The 5,055-nt window shown below is 41.3% G+C and overlaps 1 non-coding gene across 1 annotated transcript; it reads right to left on the bottom strand.

Moving 5' to 3' along the window:
- Window positions 1-3,276: 3,276 nt before the first annotated feature.
- Window positions 3,277-3,383, bottom strand: LOC120250898. The gene has a single exon (XR_005533229.1). It is a non-coding gene; the product is annotated as a small nucleolar RNA R71 (small nucleolar RNA).
- Window positions 3,384-5,055: the final 1,672 nt, after the last annotated feature.

Raw genomic sequence — 5,055 nt, 5'->3', positions numbered from 1 at the left:
CTTGTGAGTGAGTGACACACCATGAGAGTTAGACTAAGCTAGATTGGAGAGGGTTGAGAGGGTGAGTCAAGAGGTAGCGGAGCGTTCCCTTTCCCCTCCGGTGATATCTATCCTACCTCCACATTCCAAGAGCTCTTTGCGTCCATAGTAGAGTGAATGGGCTAAGGGATGACCTTCCGCTAGGGCTTAGTTGCAATTGCAACGGAGTGAAGCGTTAAAGTGATTTTAGCATCTAAGGATTAATTGTGGCTATGGATCTTTCACCTGGACCAACGGGTTAGGTCTATACATAGGAATAGGGTTTATCACTTGAAATCCCTAGAGCTCATTGCAATTCTATACGAGTGCGAGGTGTTGAGATTGTTCGATTTCTCCTCTGGGACATGTATAGAATTAGGCATGGTTGCCCTTAGATTTGGGACTATGTAATTAAGGATTTCCATGACTCACTATTGCATTAATTAGGAAGCATAATAGAGGTTTCTTGCTCTTGAAACGATTGTCCTAGGCGGAACAATATCCGAGTACCCCATTTATCATCGATTACCTACCCTATCTTTAATTTGCGCCTCCTTTATCTTTTCTTATTTTCATTTGCATTGAGTTTTTTTTCACATCACTTTCAACATATTCTCATTTTAGTTAAATAGCAATCTTGGTGGTTCTAAGCACTATTCCCTGTGGATTCAACTACCCTCTCACCGGTGTATTATTACTTCAACACCCATGCACTTGCGGTTTACACGCATATTCGGACGTATCAGAGAGCTAAACCCCTAGTGGGTGTTTGGACTTGTAAACCCTAGGATGATTTTGTTCCATTGATCTTCCATTATGTTTCTTTAATTAATGTTTTTAATTGAGTTGCAACCATGAATGCTTGTTGAATTGATTTTTCTCTTAGAGTGACACTAGGGTTGAGAATCTATCTTATTAATCCTTGTGGATGAGTTGCACACTATGAGGATTAGACAAAGCTAGGTTGTAGAGGGTCGAGAGGGTGAGTCAAACTCCACTGGGCTTAGTTGCACGAGTTCTTTGTGGTCACAATATAGTGAAGTGCTAAGAGACAAACTCCATTGGGGCTAAGTTGTATGAGCAACAGAGTGAAGTGTTGAAGTAATTCTTAGTGCTGAGGCTTAATTATTACTAAGGGTCTTTCGCCTGGACCAAAGGTTTTGATCTATATTAGGGAATAGGGTCTATCACTTGGAATCCCCAAGTCTTCATACAATCTCACACAGTGTGATGTGTCGAGGTATCCCTTTCTACCCGAGCATAATGTGAGGGTTAGTCACGGTTGACCTTAGGTATGGGACCGTGTGTCTTAGGATTTCTACGACTTATTAGACATCAATTAGGAGGCAGAATGAGGAGTCTTGCACTTGAAATAATAATACTAAGGTAAGCAATGTCCAGGTGCCCCATTTTCTATCGATTGCCTCTCCTATAATTCTATTGCGTCTCTTCCTTCTTTACTTTATTTCTATTTGCATTGACATTGTTCACTGACAAGGTCCCCTTGCTTATATCCCACAAGTGCACGGGTTTGTCGAAGTAATAATCCCAAATGAGTGGGTATCGTATCCACAGGGAGTAGGGAATAATAATACTTAATTCGCTTCTTAACTATGTGAAAAGTGAATAGTGATATATGTGACAATGATTCAATTCTCAAAAGTAAAAACAACAAGTAAGAGAGCACAAGTAAAGGAGAAGGTAAGGCAATCGATAAAGATGGGGTACCCGGATATTGCTCCGCCTAGGACAATCGTTTCAAGTGCAAGAACCCTCTATTATGCTTCCTAATTAATGCAATAGCGAGTCGTGGAAATCCTTAATTACATAGTCCCAAATCTAAGGTCAACCATAGGGCTAGAATCGGGCATCCACACGCCCCTGTGGACGCCCCTGTGGATTTTTCACACGGGCGTGTGGAAATTCCATACGCTCGTGTGGATTCTCTGTTCTGTAGATTTCTCGGCCGGCTGTGAACAGTACTGCTATAGTACCAGCCTAAAATACTTCCCGAATCCATACTTTCATTGAGGTAATGCAAACGGGCACACGTTCACGTTGTGGATCACTTTGCTTCTTCAATGATGGAAAAGTTGGTGGAGATCTTGTTCTATATGCATAAGTCAGAATGCTTGAGTATGACTACCCTTGTGCCCCTCCAAATGGTTGTGCTAACTCAAATACGAGGAGGTTGGCACACACTCTAGCATCTCACACCCGACCTTTGTCTTCACGTTTGAACCTTAGCAAGATTTCCTCCAAAATCTGTGCATTCTGATCCACATTGGCTTCTTTCCTTCATAATCGGCCTCACAACCCTACCTGCATAAAAGTAACATAAAAATAGACATATTAGTGTAAAAACCCGAGAAAGGTAATGCTTAACATAAGGAATGAATGCTTCGCATTCATATCGCACAAGCACTTATCATTCACACCACTCTTAAATCATCTTCACTATAGTTAAATAGCAATACTTGTGTTTCTGTGCATTATTCCCTGTGGATACGACTACCCACTCACCAGGGTACTTTATTACTTTGACAACTCATACACTTGAGGTACACACACGCAAGGGGTGTGTTAAGTTTTTAGTATCATTACCGAGAAGTAGGCATTTTGGAAACATTTTGTACTTTGTTATTTTAGCTATTCATCACTTGTTCTATTTCACACTTTGTTATTCATCCATCATTCTGATTTGTTTTTCTTTCTTTTGGTTGTAGCCCTAGGTTATGACCTGAGGAAACCCTTCGACTTTAATTAAAGGCGATCTGAATATTGGAAGAAGAATTCATAGAAGGGGAAAAGAACCTGTGCAAGAACAGTCTAATCAAGCTGTGATAGAAGGTGAAAGGTCTGATAATATGGTAGAACAGAATGAGCAGCAAAGGATACTTTCAAATTATGCCAGACCCACAGTTCTTGCCATGCAGTCTAGTATTATACGCCCACCAATTATGGCTCTAATTTTTGAGCTTAAGCCAAGCTTCATCCTGATGTTACAGCAGTCAGCACAGTTTAATGGTTTAGCCCATGAGGATCCAAATAATCACATTGAGAACTTCTTGTAAGTGTGCGACATGCTCAAAATTAATGGAGTAATGGATGATACTATCAAGTTAAGGGCCTTCCAATTTTCCTTGAAAGGACGAGCAAAGCAATGGCTACATTTATTACCTAGAGCATCGATTACTACATGGGAGGAGATGGTAGAAGCTTTTTTTTGCCCGATATTTCCCTCCTAGAAAATCTGCGAAGCTTAGGAATGAGATATCTTCTTTTGTGCAAATGGAATTGGAGTCTCTTTTTGAGACATGGGATAGGTTCAAGAAGCTCCTGCGAAAATGTCCTCAACATGGGTTCCCCGAGTGGATGATTATTTAGACTTTCTATAGTTTGTTGAACACAAGCACGAAGTAGTTACTTGATGCTACAGTAGGAGATACCTTAGGAAGCAAGACCCTCAAAGAAGCCTGACATCTCATTGAAGAAATGGCTATGAACAGTTATCAGTAGAACACACGAGACAGGAAGAAGGTAGCCGGACTTCATGAGATTAATGCAGTCACATCATTGGCGGCAGAGGTTGAGTCATTAAGCAAGAAATTAGACACTCTAACTTCTCCTAGAGTGGCAGCTGTGATAAGTTATACTAGGTGTGGAAGAGGACATGCTCCATCTGATTGCCTGATTTCTATTGGTGGTACATCCTCAGTGGAACAGGTTAATTTTGTAGGCAATTGATAAGTGCTTGTGTGATATGAATGCGAAGCATTCTTTCCTTATGTTGAGCATTACTTTTCTCGGGTTTTTTTACTAATATGTGTGTTTTTATGTTACTTTCATGCAGGTAGGGTTGTGAGGTCGAGTACGAAGGAAAGAAGCCAATGTGGATCATAATGCATCGATTTTTGGAGGAAATCTTGCTAAGGTTCAAACGCGAAGACATAGGTCGGGTGCGAGATGCTAGAGTGTGTGCCAACCTCCTCGTATTTGAGTTAGCACAACCATTTGAAGGGGCACAAGGGCAGTCACACTCAAGCATTCCGACTTATGCACATAGAACAAGATCTCCACCAACTTGTCCGTCATTAAATAAGCAAAGCGATCCACGACGTGAACGTGTATCCGTTTGCGTCACCTCGATGAAAGTATGGACTCAGGAAGTATTTTAGGCCAGGTACTGTGGCAGAACATTGTAGCAACATTGAGGTGATCTTAGTATCTAGGGCTTAATCGTGGTTAGGGACCTTCCACCTGGACCAAAGTGTTAGGTCTATAATTAGGAAGAGATTTATCACTTGGAATCCCTAGAGCTCATTGCAACTCTATGCGAGTGCGAGGTGTTGAGATTGTTCGATTTCTCCTCCGGGACATGTATAGAGTTAGGCATAGTTGACCTTAGATTTGGGACTACGTATGAAGGATTTCCACAACTCACTATTGCATTGATTAGGAAGCATAATAGAGGGTTCTTGCACTTGAAGTGATCATCCTAGGCGGAACATTATCCGAGTACCCTATCTTTATCGATTGCTTTACCTTCTCCTTTACTCGTGCTCTCTTACTTGTTGATTTTACTTTTGAGAATTGAATCATTATCACACTTATCACTATTGATTTTTAACATAGCTAAGAAGCGGATTAAGTGTTTTTATTCCCTACTCCCTGTGGATTCGATACCCGCTCATCCGAGATTATTACTTCGACAAACCCATGCACTTGCGGGATATATGCTAGGGGATCTTGTCAACAGCTAGCAATGGAATGCTAGGGAGAAGAAAAAGGTGGCCGGTCTCCATGAAATAGATGCGGTAACTTCATTGGCGGCTCAAGTGGAAAATTTGAGTAAGAAGTTAGATCTTCTAGCTTCAAATAGAGTGGCTGCTGTGACTAATTGCACTGGGTGTGGTGGAGGACATGCTCCCTCCGATTGCCCGATCTCTATCGGTGATGTTTATTCGGTGGAGAACGTTGATTTTGTAGGTAATGACATGAGACCTCAAGGAAACCCATATAGCAATACCTACAATT

The sequence above is a fragment of the Dioscorea cayenensis genome, chromosome 19 (genome assembly GCF_009730915.1).
Source record: "Dioscorea cayenensis subsp. rotundata cultivar TDr96_F1 chromosome 19, TDr96_F1_v2_PseudoChromosome.rev07_lg8_w22 25.fasta, whole genome shotgun sequence".
Classification (NCBI taxonomy): Eukaryota; Viridiplantae; Streptophyta; class Magnoliopsida; order Dioscoreales; family Dioscoreaceae; genus Dioscorea; species Dioscorea cayenensis.
This window is presented reverse-complemented; position numbering and strand designations above follow the sequence as displayed.